This window comes from Scardinius erythrophthalmus, assembly GCF_964197995.2.
Source record: "Scardinius erythrophthalmus genome assembly, chromosome: 25".
Taxonomy (NCBI): domain Eukaryota; kingdom Metazoa; phylum Chordata; class Actinopteri; order Cypriniformes; family Leuciscidae; genus Scardinius; species Scardinius erythrophthalmus.
This window is the reverse complement of record NC_138245.1, coordinates 30929262-30947439: the sequence shown is the minus strand read 5'-3', so window position 1 is coordinate 30947439 and position 18178 is coordinate 30929262.

Below are 18178 nucleotides of genomic sequence, written 5' to 3'. Positions count from 1 at the left end.
AATAGCATATGAATAACATGCACAACGCGCCACTGATTTTGAACTATTTTTTCCTGGTTAGTGGCGCAATTGTTTTCTAAACCTGCAAAATAGCATGAAGGAACGTTTGCGCTGGAACACGCCTCCTTTTTTGCGCTGAACCGCCCAGGGAGCGCAAGTTCATTCCCTAGTTTAGCGACGTGCTTCTGTGGAGGGAAAAGCGCGCTTTGCGCGGGTGCAAAATAGGAATGAAACATGCGTCGGTGTACAAAGTCAATTGCTGGGTGCAAGATAGGGCCCTATATGTTTTTGCCTAATGTATCTCTCTTAAAGTGACAGTTCACCCAAAATGTAAAATTCTGCCACATTTACTCATCCTCATGTCGTTCCAAACCCGTATGAGTTTCTTTCTTCTGCTGAAAACAAAAGATATTCTGAAGAATGTCTGTAACCAAACAGTTGCATTTTATTTCCCATATTATGGAAGTCATTGAGGATCATCAACTGTTTAGTTACTTATATTCTTCACACTAAAACACACTCTGTCTGAACGCCTATTTAAAGCTTTTCATTCACAGAGACCAGGAGACCCCTAAACATCTGTCCATCAATCCCAGAAGATCGTTGTCCCGACACTTAAAGCTCAACGGGTGGTCATTGTTTCCTCCGCACCGCTCCAGCTCGTTCCCAAACAGACACTAAATAAATAATAATGAATAAACAAATCTTAGAAGATCTCAAACAACCATCCTCGCTTCTCTCCCATCACAAGTTCAACCAGGGTTCACTTCTCCTGATCAAATATTCATTTATTAAACCACTTTGACTCCGTCAGGAATTATGTTTTTAAGAGAACAGCGTATTAATATTGCACGAGGTCAACACGCGGTCAAACTCTGGCATATCAAAGCTTCACTAATAAAAATAAAGCATCTGTGGTGTCAACGAATCTTCTCTATATGGTTCTTTGGTTCATTATAATATAAATATAAATATACCACTTTTTAAAAAGTTCAGGTCAGTAAGATTTAATTTAAGAAATTCCATTTATTCAGATCAAAAGTGACAGTAAAGACATTAACAATGTTATAATTGTTTCTATTTCAAATAAATGCCGTTCTTCTGAACTCTATATTCATCAAACAATCCTGAAAAATAAACATTAACATAAACAAATAAACATAAACAATAAACAAATCACAATTTCCATAAACATAAACAAATCACAATTTCCATATATTGAGCTGCTTTCAACATTGATTAATGATCAGAAATGTTTCTTGAGCATCAAATCATCATATCAGAATGATATCTGAAGGATCATGTGACACTGAAGCCTGGAGTAATGGCTTTACTGACACTATTGATTAGTTTAATCTCACTTAAAGTCTTACAGACCCCAAACTTTTCAACGGATAGTGTACGTGCGAGTCTTATATCCTCATCATCCTCATGGATGCATTCACACACACACACACACACACACACACACACACACACACACACACACACACACACACACACACACACACACAAATCTTATTTGTGTGTGTGTGTGTGTGTGTGTGTGTGTGTGTGTAAATCTCCCAGGGTGTGAGCACTTACACACACACACACATCCAGGTCAGTCTGTTCTGTCATCAAGCGGGTCAACGAGAGTTCAGCGACTGAACTCTGCTTCACCTTTATTCACATTGAGAGAGAGAGAGAGAGAGAGAGAGAGGGAGAGAGAGAGAGAGAGAGAGAGAGAGAGAGAGAGAGAGAGAGAGAGAGAGAGAGAGAGAGAGAGAGAGGTTTGTAATGCATTTAAATTAGACATGCTTTAGGCACAAGGTCGTCTGCAGGGACGGATCATCACAGAATTTACAGGAATTATGGAATATTCTGAATGGAAGATCACAATGTGTTAAAATCCTGCATGACTGAATCATTTCATTACGAGGAGACGGATGATGAGTGTTAAAATAATCATCGTGTTTTCATGCACTGAGGCGATTAATGTGCAATAGAAGTGAATTAGCTGGGGTTTTGTTTTGAAGAGTAAAACATCACAGTCTGTAATCTTAAGGGGATATTCTGGGTTACAGTTTACAGGAAGAGTTGTGTGTTTACCGTCATGTTGCTCCAAAGTGACTTTCTTTCTTTTGTTGAACACGAAATAAGAAGTTTTAAGCTGCAAAATGATATTACATTGCTTTATGGATGGCTCTAAATGCTGACAATTGCTTATGAAAATAACGTAGAAGTTATACATTAAACCTAATAGTGTTTACAAAGGATGCACTGATAAAAAATATTAGCCGATACAGATAACCGATAATTCTTTATATTTGAAAGCCGATATATCGGCCGATAAAACTAAATCCAAATTTTATATCATTTTGAGAGCCTGATTACAAAAACAAAAGTTTCACCATTAAAAGCCACGCCTCAAACACACAATTATAATGTTCTCATGATGTTATGTAGCCGATATGACATACTGAACTGTTGCACTTTACTGTATTTTTCTTATTTGAAGTGATTTCAATCATATTTCAAGCAATTTACAACCATCATGTTGAACAGTGCGCATCTGAAGCGTCTCAGCTGAAGGAAATAATACATTATTTATCAGCTTTAATATATCAGACAAATTTTCTTAATGGGCCGATAACGATAACTTTAAAAATTAACATATATCGGCCGATGTCGATATATCATACATCCCTAGTGTTTACAAATGCAAATGTGAAAATAAAATCGAATTCAAAATAATATCAATACTAGTAAAATAACACTGCTCTTCCCTGATTGGTCCATAACTCGCTCTAATGCTGTACCAGGTGAGCTACCGAACAAGTTTACCACGTCAGAAAAGCTGGTTATGTTATGTAAACGTCAAAACGTATCAGTTTAGAAATCATGCATTGTGATAAAAGTGGTTGAGGTTATAACATATATTCTATCGCACGGGTTTTCTGTTATTGGACTTGGACTGTGCTAGTTACAGCTTGTCCATAACGAACACCATGTTCAAGCATAAGGGTGTCCATCAGCGCACATGGCACCAGGACACCCTAGGCCGGAGGTCAATGATCGACTTTGTGGTCGTTTCATCTGACCTCCGGCCGTATGTCTTGGACACTCGGGTGAAGAGAGGGGCGGAGCTGTCAACTGATCACCACCTGGTGGTGAGTTGGATCCGATGGCAGGGGAGGAAGCTGGACAGACTCGGCAGACCCAAACGTACTGTGAGGGTATGTTGGGAACGTTTGGCCGAATCCCCTGTCAGAGACATCTTCAACTTCCACCTCCAGAAGAGCTTCGACCGGATCCCGAGGGAGTCTGGAGATATTGAGTCCGAGTGGACCATGTTCTCCACCTCCATTGTCAACGCGGCCACTCAGAGCTGTGGCCGTAAGGTCTCCGGTGCCTGTCGAGGCGGCAATCCCCGAACCCGGTGGTGGACACCGGAAGTAAAGGATGCCGTAAAGCTGAAGAAGGTGTCCTATCGAGCCTGGCTGGCTTGTGGGACTCCTGAGGCAACTGACGGGTACCGACGGGCCAAGCGAACTGCAGCCCGGGTGGTTGTGGAGGCAAAAAATCTGGCTTGGGAAGAGTTCGTTGAGGCCATGGAGAAGGACTACCAGTTGGCCTCGAAGAGATTCTGGCAAACCTTCCGGCGCCTCAGGAGGGAAGCAGTGCCCTACCAACGCTGTCTACAGTAGAGGTGGGGAACTGTTGACCTCAACTGGGGATGTCGTCGGACGTTGGAAGGAATACTTCCAGGATCTCCTCAATCCCGCCGACACGTCTTCCATTGAGGAAGGCTCAGAGGTGGACTCGTCCATTACCCGGCTTGAAGTCACAGAGGTAGTCAAGAAACTCCTCGGTGGCAAGGCACCGGGGCTGGATGAGATCCGTCCCGAGTACCTCAAGTCTCTGGATGTTGTGGGGCTGTCTTGGCTGACACGCCTCTGCAACATCGTGTGGCGGTCGGGGACAGTGCCTTTGGACTGGCAGACCGGGGTGGTGGTCCCTCTTTTTAAGAAGGGGGACCGGAGGGTGTGCTCCAACTATAGGGGGATCACACTTCTCAGCCTCCCCGGGAAAGTCTACGCCAGGGTACTGGAGAGGAGAACACGGCCAATAGTAGAACCTCGGATTCAGTGTGGTTTTCGTCCCGGTCGTGGAACACTGGACCAGCTCTATACCCTCTCCAGGGTGCTGGAGGGTTCATGGGAGTTTGCCCAACCAATCCACATGTGCTTTGTGGATTTGGAGAAGGCATTCGACCGTGTCCCTCACGGTGGCCTGTGGAGGGTGCTCTGGGAGTATGGGGTTCGGGGCCCTTTGCTAAGGACTATCCGGTCCCTGTACGACCGGAGGAGGAGCTTGGTTCGTAAGTCAGACTTGTTCCCGGTGCATGTTGGACTCCGGCAGGGCTGCCCTTTGTCGCCGGTTCAGTTCATAAATTTTATGGACAGAATTTCTAGGCGCAGCCAGGGGCCGGAGGGTGTCAGGTTTGGGGACCACATGATCTCATCTCTGCTCTTTGTGGATCATGTTGTCATGCTGGCCCCATCAGACCAGGACCTTCAGCATGCGCTGGGACGGGTTGCAGCCGAGTGTGAAGTGGCCGGGATGAGAATCAGCGCCTCCAAATCCAAGGCCATGGTTCTCAGTCGGAAAAGGGTGGTTTGCCTGCTTCAGGTTGGTGGAGAGTTCCTCCCTCAAGTGGAGGAGTTCAAGTATCTTGGAGTCTTGTTCACGAGTGAGGGAAGGATGGAACGGGAGATTGACAGACGGATCAATGCAGCTTCTGCACTAATGCGGTCAATGTACCGGTCTGTCATGGTGAAGAAAGAGCTGAGCCGCAAGGCGAAGCTCTCGATTTACCGGTCAATCTACGTTCCTACTCTCACCTATGGCCATGAGCTTTGGGTCATGACCGAAAGGACAAGATCCCGGATACAGGCGGCTGAAATGAGCTTTCTTCGCAGGGTGGCCGGGCGATCCCTTAGAGATGGGGTGAGAAGCTCGGTCACTCGGGAGGAGCTCAGAGTAGAGCCGCTGCTCCTCCACATCGAGAGGGGTCAGCTGAGGTGGCTCGGGCATCTGTTCCGGATGCCTCCTGGATGCCTTTCCGGGAAGGTGTTCCGGGCCCACCGGGAGGAGACCCCGGGGAAGACCTAGGACACGCTGGAGGGACTATGTCTCCCAGCTGGCCTGGGAACGCGTCGGTGTCCCCCGGAAGAGCTGGAGGAAGTGTCTAGGGAGAGGGAAATCTGGGCATCCCTGCTTAGACTGCTGCCCCCGCGACCCGGCCCCGGATAAGCGGAAGAAGATCAATGGATGGATGGATTCTGTTGCACGAAAACAAGGCTACGTTCAAGCTCTGATCCAGTTTTTTTTGCTCATATGTGACTCAGATCTGTTTTTTTTTTAACAGTACAAACCACATGGAATTTTATTTTTATACATCCATATGTTGTACTAAATCAGATACAGATCGGATGTTTTGCAATGTGACCTCAGTCTGAACGGTCATATCGGAATACATGCAACTTTTACGTCACTAATTTCGACATTTCATCGACATCGACATTTGTCACAATTATGCGCTGGCGGGAGTCACTCCGAAGATTTTACACACTATGTTTCACTAGAAACGTGCCTCACGACAGAAGGGGCCTACACTCACTAAATGTGTAGAAATATAGGCAGAGGCATGTTTTTCCAAATGGATGAGCTGCATTATTCACGGATAAATGTCCCCTTTTAGTGGCATTTCTGGTGCTTTTGTATGTTAATCAAGCACTGTATGGACAAGAGAAGTGTGTGCATGCTGCTAAACATCTCCTTTTGTGTTCATACAGGTTTGGATGTAGATTAGATGCACTGATAATCTGAAACGTTCAGAAATTATCTGAACTCATCCGTCAGTAATTCCTCAGGGTGTTTGCTCCATATAACCGGAGCTTTACGGACAGTGAACTCGATTCCTTCCCGTTTGTCCTCGTGTAGATGCTGAGCAAAAGCACTTGGATATATTTACTGCACGAGGTAAAGGATGTTAATCAATACAGATTAAGTTCTTAACACACAGAACATTTCTTGAAGTCAGACGTCTCGTCGGGTGAACGCTGTCCTCTCGCAGTGGAGCAAAACGGGAAATGAGGTGAGCGCGCTCAGAATAAATGCGAGTAGCCACTGATCTGCTCTGGTCAGGACACAATCAGCAGAGAATCCCAGAATCCCTTCAGACGGCCTAATCCAGAGAGACTATTAGAGAGAAAGGAAGAGACACGGGGAAGGTGGGAACATCGCACACATATGAATATTTGATGGACTTTCCCAACAGTAACCTTAATAACTGCATGGCAATGCACTGGAAACACTGGACCAGAGATTCGCACAAAAAGCACCAGTCACATTTAGTTGTGAAAATATGAATATTGGATAATGTTAGAGACTATTTTTACTTGCAAGTTTGCAGGCAAGGAATGAATGAAAGTATTATAGTGCTGTACATTTAGAGAAAATATGGATAACTCTTTAATACATTTGTGACCTGGAATTAAATAAATAAATACTGTTTTGTAATTGAATAAATATTTTTAAATCTGCTATCTGCTACCAAGCACGACAATACCGAATATGTATACAGTAAATAAATAGATATCAGACCAATACTGGAAACCACAAACAAACAAACAAACAAATAAATAAATAAATTAGGACTGTGAAATGATTAATCGTGATTAATCGCATCCAAAATAAAAGTTTGTGTTTACATAATATGTGTGTGTACTGTGCATAATTATTTTGTATATATAAATATACACGCATGCATATATTTATTTATGCATATATACATTTAAGAAATAGTTGCTTATATATACTTTGTAAATAAAGAAATATTTTATATATAATGCATGTGTGTGTATATACATGCATGTGTGTGTATTTATATACACAAAATAATTATGCACAGTACACACACATATATTATATATGCGATTATTATATAGACGCAATTAATCGCGATTAATCATATATACTAAAGGCAAGTAAAAAAAAACAAAAAAACCCATATATATATATATATATATATATATATATATATATATATATATATATAATCAATGATAATTATTAGAATATATTATTTTAAAATGGAATAAATCTTAAAATGATCAATATCCAATTAGATTGATATCCAATTAACTAAATATATTATATAATATATTATATTATATATATATATATATATATATATATATATATATATATATATATATATATATATATATATATAAATTATCTGCTACCAACCAGACCAATGTTGAATACTTATAAATAAAAAAAATATTAAATACCAGACTAATACTAAATAAAAACCTAAAATAAATAAACAAACAAATAAATAAATAGTATGTTGTTTTGAATTCGAATATATAACATGAAATTATCTACAACCAACCAGGACAATAGTGAATATTTATACTGTAAATAAATAAATGAAATAAATCATAAATATAAGAGTATATTAAATGAAAATGATAGACCTCTAATCAGACCAATACTTAAAATAAATGCATACATTTATATCCATGGAGGACAGCTTCAGTGATTATTTATAGTGTTTCGTAAGTAGACTCAAATATTTAATGCAAACCCCGTCCTGATAAAAGTGTGTTAGGGCCTGAGGTGAGATAAGTTGAGCTTTCAGTAATCTGTCTGCGCTACAGGACTATAAGCCTAGATTTGCATGATGAGAGAACATCGCTGTTTTCAAACGTGACGCTGACATGTTTAACCAACTCCAGCCATAATCCATATTCACAAACACAAAGGTGCTGTCTCTTCAGGATATCGGATTGATGGCTTACGACACGCTTGATGTGCCTTAGCGTTAATACACACGTACGTTTGTGCAACAGTTCATACGCATTCACACACTGCAGGAGGGTTTAAAACATGCATGAAGCAGAATGATGATTCCTCATGTGATTTACTTATACAAGCATCACATGCACACACTCATACATGCACACACTTATACATGCACACACTCATACACTCACATGCACACAAATTGTGCACAGACGCATGAACGCAAGATGCACGTGACTGTATTTACACTCTATATGTTCTGGTACAGATGCCCATGAGACATTTACTGTGGGATTCTGGGAGTTCTTGCTCAGCTTCAGAATATATTAAAGCCACGCAATGCATTTCATGGACCGACTAAATGCTTTTAAAATCACCATGAACAGACATTTGCGACCTATTTTTATTTCGCCTTGATGAGTGAAACTATTCGTAAAAGTGTATGACCAGGCCTGATTTTATCTGTCGGAATTGATTCAAAGCTGAAAAGTGGGCATTTCTAATCAAAATGGAGCCAAATCTGACATTACTAGGTGAATTTGAAATAATAGTCCATGCATATAAAGCTATGCCAACCGAAAAGTGAAGTAGTTTCAACTTGAATAGCAATTACAATGACAATCATTTTATCTTCTGATTAACGCATGCATGATATATTGTTTGCAAAGAGACTCAATTGAACAGTTAAAAGCATCCACAATCCCTGAAATGTTCCACTCTGACCTTTGATGACCAGAAGGTCAGACCATCGAGGAGTAATGCAGATCACAATGCGGATTACAAAGGCCTTTGCCATTTTTTCCACAATTCATATTTACACAAATGAAATGTTGCTCTATATATAGAGAATAAAGGGCAGGAAGTCAATCTGGATTAGGATACACTTATGAACAGTACGATATTAAACACACAGGGCTTAAGACACACACACACACACACACACACACACACACACACACACACACACACACACACACACACACACACAAAATTTGGCCCAACCTCTTATTCTTTAAAGGTAAAGGTTTTTCTTAGAACTGATAGGAAAACATAGGATTTTACCTGAACGTTTCGATAACGAAAGTTATAATCACTTTAGCTTTCAACATAATCAGAGATAAAAGGAAAGATTCTCAAAGCCTTTAAAGCAGGCAAAGTTATTTATTAAGTTACATGTTTAAATATACAGACAGTGGAATGGAACAACATACTGTATAGAAAACTTGGTTGTAACAAATAATGCACTGTTGTGGAGACGAGGCTGTAAAAGCCTTTCTTGTGAAAGGGTTAAAGATCAACGGTTACCTTTCCTTCTTATTCCCTGAGCAAAGCATGTTAAAATTGTCACTTTTTGAGGGTGAGCAAAAACACACCGTTTTTGTGCCCGTCCCTTTAAATGCAAATGAGCTGCTGCTCCCGGCACAGGGGGCGGAGCTTCAACAGCTTTTGTCCTTTTACCTCACACACACATGCACTGGAAATTTAAAAAACTTTTAGCCTTTTATGTTCAAACCGGAGTCAGACAATGATGGAGAGACTCAAGAAGAAGAGACAACATGTAGAAGCAACAGGACATGAATGCTGAATGGTTAGTTGATGAATTTATGAAGCTGATGTGTAGTTATCTTCTAGTCATTGATTAGCATATTCTGTCATGAATCTATAAATCATGTTCCGGGGGCGGGGTTTATGTAAATTGTAGGGTTGGTGATGTCACTAACCCGGGAGGAATGTGGTGTAGTCTCTACCAGCCGTTTGTTGTAGTCCTTAAAAAGCCATTTCTTTAAAAGCAAATATCTCCCTTTGCTCTGAACTTTGAGCGTTGTAACTTTGCAGATGTTGTTTATGCTCAAACAGCAACATTACACACTAACTAAAGTTAGAAAAGTCAAATTATAATCAGCCACCCCTTTAAGTTCACCACCATTCAGTTCAGTGTATAAGCTGTCAGACGAGACCAAACATGGCATAGTTACATATTAGAACACACTAAAGAAACAGTAGTTAAAAGATATATGTCCTGTGAAGCAAATGGCACAGACAAGTCATAGAGGTGTAAATGACTCTGTCTCTCCCGACAGAACCGTCCTGTGTCTGGAGTGTCCCAACAGTCCTCGATCCACATATTGATGAAATCCCTGCACTAGATAGGCATTAGCATACTGTGATGATGAAGGCCATTGTGCCATGTTTAATTCACATGTATACCTTTAAACGGCTTTTCCAAGTACTAGGGCAGTAAAGAGTTCTGCCCATAGTTGCTCAGCCCTACAATTGACATAAAATAAAAGCTCGCTGCAGGCTGTTTCCGAACGGAGACTAATCTGCATATGGCGCAACTGAGCGATGTTTTAACCAATCGCAAATGATCTGGTGACCTGTGGATGTGGTGAATGAAGCTTTCTGCTTGTAGGTAGAGGACGTTTCCATATCCATTACTGAGCGCTTACAGCTGCACTGATGGAGACAGTGTGTAAACTAATTAGGCTGAATGTATGTCACAGCACCCGCCACACAACACACACACAGGATTACACACTAATGCTGTCATGGGGGAAGCACTGAGGATAATCGGCCCTGTTCTATAGCTTGGTTTCATTCATGGTATAGATGGGAAACGGGCCATAAAATGCACAAAACATCCATGGAGTTTTCCTGCCAGCTCGACTCACAGAGACAGAGAGAGTGACAATGAAATATACATCACGCATCTGAATATATAAAATCACACCCGTAGAATCATGTTCCATCAGCTAAAAAAAGACACTCACTTACGCTCCCTCAAACTCAACTTAGACGTTTTAAAACAACCGTTCAAAAGAGAGAGAGAAAAGAAAAAGCTATACAAAATCCAAAGACAGAGCTAGGATGGATGGAAGGATGGATGGATGGATGGATGGATGGATGGATGGAAGGATGGATGGATGGATGGATGGATGGATGGATGGAAGGATGGATAGATGGAACGATGGATGGATTGATAGATTGATGGATGGATGGATGGATGGATGGATGGATGGATGGATTTATGGATGGATGGATGGATGGATGGTTGGATGGATGGATTTATGGATGGATTTATGGATGGATGGATGGATGGATGGATGGATTTATGGATGGATGGATGGAAGGATGACTGATGGATGGATGGATGGATGGATGGATGGATGGATGGAAGGATGGATGAAAGGATGGATGGATGGATGAAAGGATGGATGGATGAAAGGATGGATGGATGGATGGATGGATGGATGGATGGATGGATGGATGGAAGGATGGATGGATGGAAGGATGGATGGAAGGATGGATGAAAGGATGGATGGATGGATGGATGGATGGAAGGATGGATGGATGGAAGGATGGATGGATGGATGGATGATGGATGGATGGATGGATGGATGGATGGATGGAAGGATGGATAGATGGAACGATGGATGGATGGATGGATGGATGGATGGATGGATTTATGGATGGATGGATGGAAGTATGGATGGATGGATGGATGGATGGATGGATGGATGGATGGATGGATGGATGGATGGATTTATGGATGGATGGATGGATGGATGGAAGGATGATGGATGGATGGATGGATGGATGGAAGGATGGATGAAAGGATGGATGGATGGATGGATGGATGGATGGATGGAAGGATGGATGGATGAAAGGATGGATGGATGGATGGATGGATGGAAGGATGGATGGAAGGATGGATGAAAGGATGGATGGATGGGTGGATGGATAGAAGGATGGATGGATGGATTCAAGATAGATGTGCACATTTAAGACTTGTTAGAGGATTCAGCACATCACTAACTGCACAGTATGTAGTAATGCTTGACTCAACAAACACCATTAAAATGGCAAATAACGAATATGAAATGGCAGTGGGTGTGTCTGTGTTCATGTTTTATTAAAAACTAATGCAATTACACACAAATATACTGATATACACCATAATTTCCCTTGCAAATTCACACACTTCACTGAGATTCATGTGAGGAAAGTTATTTCGCAGAGCATTAATGACCGATGAGCTCTTATGAATACACACACAGTCATGTGTGAGGTGTGTGTGTGTGTGTGAGAGAGAGAGAGAGAGAGAGAGAGTATGTGTGTGTGTGTGTATAGTCCAGGCGTTTGACCTCCTTTCACATGGCTGAACACAGCTGTACAAACTCTACAGACGACAGTAACTGAGGAACTGAGAACGATGTCTCTAGGCACCAAACACACAAACACACACACACACACACATTTGGCATGTTTTATTCATGCACACACTCACACACACAGACATCGGAGTGAAGCAGACAGAGTGGAAACAGCGACTGTGTTTGTTTCTAAATAGAGCGTGTTTATCAAGAGGGTCTTGAGTAAACAAACAGCATGTGAAGAGAGATGTCTGACATTCGCCCGTCTCTCTCGCCATTCACAAATGACTCAAGAATCCCTTTAAAATACGATAAAATACCTCACAATTAAAGCGAAATTACATTTTATGAAAATGAAATACATTTTTACACATATATATGTTTATTATTGTTTAAATAGTATTGCAATCTTAATAAATAACTATCTATGTATTTCAAATAATTGTATAAATACGTTTTGCTATAGATCTAAGTTAAAAAAATAACTCTTTATGATTGCAGTTGCATGAAGTATGAAGGACCAAAATAGACTCCAAGATTTTTTTTTTTTTTTGCATTACTGTGTAGGTTGTTACTTAAGGAGCCTTACTGTATTTTAATGTTAGTAACAACAGAACCTAGCAGAAGCACCTCAGTTTTAATTTCATTCAGTTTTAGGAAATTATTGACTTCATCAAGGCATGAAAAGAGATGAGCTAATGAAAAATCTTGTCCTGGTTGAAAAATAGGAGATTGTCAGCGTAACAATGATAATTAATGTTAGGTTTCTGAAAGATGGTGCCTAAAGGAAGCATGACGAAGGAAAACAAAAGAGGGCCTAGAACAGAACCCTGTGGAACACCACATGAGATAAGCGCAGAAGGTGAAGTGAATGACCCAATATTAACAGAAAAACCGAAGAGGTGAACCACTGTAATGCCAGGCTCTGAACCCCAACTACACACTCGAGTCGTTTCAGAAGAATATCATGATTAATAGTGTCAAATATGGTACTTAAATACGTCAAAGATACATCCTAGGATCCTGAGGTCATTGGATGTTTCAGGTCATATCATACACCCTCACCCAAGTGACTCAGCCAGGGTTAAAAATATAACAATATCAGGATAGTAGATGACCCAGAAATCAATGGACAGTCTATAACCTGAGCGACGCTGACTCAGTTAGTACTATGCAAATCTCTAAAATCACATTGAAATGTGTCTAGAATGTTTAAAGTATCCAGATATGAAGTGAACCGTAGCATGCAGAAATGTAAGTCTCCAGAGATATGTTTGCATTTAAACAAATAAACAAATAAAAAAAATCTAAGTCTTGGTTCATCAACTGTCTAATATGTTCTAATATGGAGAAACAAAATAGACCCAGCAATAGTTGTATTACAGTAAAAAACAAAAACAAAATGAATGTGCATAACAGATTTAAGTGCACTTTGCTTTCAGCATGAAATAATAGATACAAATACACATTAACGCAAGTTGCTGTTTTATCATTCCACATAGTCTTATCTCGAAAAGCTAAAAGCTGCCCTGTCTCAACATATCACTCAACCCCAAAACCAGCAAACCCAAAAAAAAACAAGTCGGATCTTTTGGCGGCTTATAAGACAAGCCAACCAGACGTTATGTAACACCTGTCTGGGCCGGAGTTCACTTCAGGACTCCTTCCTCCGATGAGGACACCCTTGCAAACTAGTGAGTGATGCAGAATTGATTTGGAGGGGTCCCATGCAGAAAGGGGGACCCTCTCTTTGAGTTCTGATTAGGACACGTGGGGTGGCTGGGATTATAATCTGGGAAGCATGTGAAACGAGGCGGTCGCAGCAGAAGACATGATGTCCTCGCTCTCGCTGCTGTATATAGGCCACTCTCTGGGAACACTGTGTACCGACAGCGGTTCACGTCACACACGCTCACAGCGTCCCGTGGCACAGAGCGCTCTCATCCTTCTGCGCTTGTTTAACACGCCCACTAAACAAGGGAGGAGAAGTGCAAACGGAAACCATTAGGAAAAAAACAGCTCCCCAAACACCCTAGTAACCACACAGCAACACACTAAAAGATTTAAAATACCTTAGCAATGCCTTAGCAACCACATAGCAACACACAAAAACATTCAGAACACCTTAGCAACGCCTGAGCGACCACTCAGCAACACGCTAAAAACATTTAGAACATCGTCAACCACATATCCACACCCTAGAAACCACTTCAAATGCTATGGCAACACAGCATGGTAGAAAACGGATCGGAAAACCTCGCCAAGTATATAGCAACAGACTAAAACATTCAGAACACCTTAGCAACCACATAGCATCACCCTAGCAACCATCATAAACACATGGCACAGTACAAACCAATCAGAAAATCTCACCAAGCACATAACAATGCCCTAGCAACCACACAGAAACACACTAAAACATTTAGAATAACTTAGCAATGCCCTAGCAACCACATAGCAACATACTAAAACATTCAGAGCACCTTAGCAACCACATAGCAGCACCCTAACAACCACCCCAAACATATCGCACTGTACAAACCTATCAGAAAATCTCACCAAGCACATAGCAATGCCCTAGCAACTACTCGAAATCACACTAAAACATTAGCAACCAGATAGCAGCACCCTAGCAACCACCCCAAACACTATAGAAATGTCATTGCACAATACAAACCAATCAGAAAAATCTCACCAAGTATAGCAGCGCCCTAGCAACCAGACAAAACCACACTAAAACATTTAAAAAACTCGTATTCATTCATTTGAAAGCACGTTGTAGTATCTTATGCAGGTTTGCTTCTCAGGTAATTTGCTTTTGTTTTAAAGATGTTAGAGTTTTACTAGAAAACAATAAGATACAGTATTTTTGCAGTGAAAAACTGCAAAAGGAATATACAGTAAAACCAAACTGATTTAGAAAGAGAAAGAGAGAAATGCTGCTCGCAGAGAGGACATGATGTTTTCTCCCGCTGACATTCACCTTGGGAAAATGCGATTATACGACCTTTTGATTTCACCCCCAGCACTCGTGCACACACACACACACACACACACACACACACACACAAACCCACTGTAACGACTGAGACAAATCAGACACAAGTATTTGCTATATTTAACAAATAATCTTTAAAGACCCTCACCAACCACAAAACAAGGTGCCAAGGTGTGTGCGACACCGCCCAATGTAATGAACCAGGGCTCTGGTTGCCATGGTTTTATGACCTGAAGAAATGCAGTAAAAGGAAAGGAAAGACACATCAAGCCAACTCTTCTGCATTCATTTATAGATGAACTGTTCTTTAAAATGAATGTGCATCCCAGGACATTGAGTGTATGATTATTACTGTCTGGTATGGTGTCTCTTGTATGTGTTTTGTTCTATGCATGCCTCATAATAGAATAATTAGATAATGTACCCTATTTCTACTCAGTCGAATAATCACTCGAGACATGTACAATCATGCATCCCATTTCCCTATGTGGTCACACATTCTGTTATAGACAATACTGTAATGAATGTATTGCTATTATTTGATTGCATATCATTCTGGGTATCTACGAATTTGTATTTTGATGTCCTACATGATCGTATATATCATATGTTGATACCTATGCAACTTATTAGTATTACGAGAATATTTAATAGTTTCTTTGCCAGCACCCAATCCTGCTACAACACAAAGAGCCGTAAAACTTCCCCTCCGAAAGCTTAAGTAACCATGACGTAGTCGAACTAACCATGCAAGTTCATCATCTCCTCTTCTTTCAACAGAAGAAATCGATTGCAACTTCAACGCCATCGACTCACGGGACCATCAAATTAGCAACTTTACGAAACTGCTTCAACTGCAATGGCAATGCAAGTATCGTACAATTAACTGACAGTTTCGGAATAAGCTGTGAACCCTTCTACAAGGCTTTGAAAATAATAAGCTGATGGTTCTTTTATGGTAAATGACTCTTTTCCAGCTTCATTCCCTCTTTCCATTTCTGGTTTCATTCTGTCACTTATCATTTTACCCATGTATTAGTGATTGTGTGTTTGTAAAGATTAGGAGCCCTAATTTTAACGATCTGAAATGCAAGTATCAAACGTGAAACGCAAGTAACTTTGTGGGCGGATCTCTTTGTGGGCGCAAATCTAAAATGTGTTGGTCTGAAGTCGCTTCATTACTCATAGGTGTGGTTTGGGCGTAACGTGAAATAAACCAATCAGAGCGTCATCTCACATTCCCTTTAAGAGCAGGCGTGCTTGTTCCATGGCGGATTGCTATTATAACGGCGGATTTGCCAGGAGCGGTTCACAGCCGAGGAGACCGACGTTCTCGTCAGGGCCGTAAAACACAGAGAAGTGACATTGGGGATGGAGAAACACACACAGATTAGCTTCGGTTAAACAGGCGTATGATAATTTGGGTAAATATGTAAGCTAGATTTATGCCTATTTTTCACATCTTCATGGACACAACAATGATTTCCCTCGTGTGGAATATTTTTCCTTGTAATAATGTATGGCTTGCAAAAATGGAGACTGCTGCGTCTGTGTATATGAGAGAAGCAAAGTGTGTGTGTGTTGTGCTCACGCTACATTATGGCCAAGCATGCGCCCTTAAAATAGCATCTGAATAACACGCCACTGACTTTAAACGAGGTTTCTCCTGGTCTGAGGCGGGATTGTTTTCTGAAACTGCAAAATAGCACCAGGGAACGTTTGCGCCGGAACACGCCTCCTCTTTTCGCTGAACCGCCCCCGGGAGCGCAAGTTCATTCCCTAATTTACCAACGTGCGTCTGTGGAGGGAAAAGTCCGCTGTGCGCGGGTACAAAATAGGAATGATACATGCGTCGCTGTACAAAATCTATTGGGCCCTAAGTGTGTTTGTAAATTAGTTCATACAACTTCTGCACAATACATTTTCTGATTCTTTGCTTTCAGCAAAGTCAATTTAACGATTTCTGGTCTTGTTAAACGCTCTATGCGCATTACATGCTAAGAAATAATTATTTTTCTCTGGCCATGAAAAACACCCTTTTCTTAGAATTAATGAATAATCAAAAGTGTTCGCTGGACGAACAGATTAATTATTAATATTAATTTAGCGACATCAAGTTAATCAGTTTGACTGATCCAAATATTCATAATTAATCATAACAAGTTATGATTAATTATTAATATTTCCTCTGAGCTAATTTGTTACAACACTCACTCATTCACATTCAGAGACACTGTCATGAACTGCTCCGAGGCTCGAAGGTAGAGATCCAAGTGCAGCTTTTATTGAAGGGGTAATCCAAAGGCGTAATCCAAAGTACAGGCAAAGGGTCAAAACACAGGTAGGCAGTCCAAACAAACAAATAAAGAAACAAACTAACAAAACAGGCAGGGACCAGAGGCAAGAGAGTAATCCAGGGACCAGGGCGAGATATTCAAAAACCAGACAAGAAACCAGGGAAAATGCTCAGAAATGCAGACTAACAGTACAACAAGACTTCGCAGTGAGTGAATGAATGAACATGGTATAAATAGACAGACTAACAGGATGAGACAGGTGAATGCAATCAGTGAATGAGGTACAGGTGAATGTGATCAGTGATAAGTGATGAGTCCAGGCAGTGAGTTATGGGAACTGTAGTTTGTGAGTGAATAGGAGAGTCTTATGTGGAGTGCCCTCTGGTGGCTCTTAAGGGCACTCCAGCTGGTGATCGTTACAGACACACACACACACACAGACACACACACACACACACACACACACACACACACACACACACACACACACACACACACACACACACACAAACAAAAATCCCAAAACAAAGGAATGTGTTTAATGCTTTAGTGTCTATCAATATAAGTGGGGTGGACGTTAACATCTACATCTAAATAATGCACGCTAAATCCCTCCAGACCACCAGAGGACGCTTCAATTTAGCGGTCGACGAGGACGACAGTAGAGAAACTGTTTAGCATACTAAAGTAAATAAAATTACATTAAAGCCAAACACTGAAACTAGTATTAAAGTGTATCAATACATGCTGACATCTCTAATTTGACTAGCTTCTAAAAAGTAGCACATTAATATGTGCCAAAATAACATTTGATTGGCTGCAAGGCCTATGACTTCATCAACACGCTGATAATCCCATTTTATGTATCC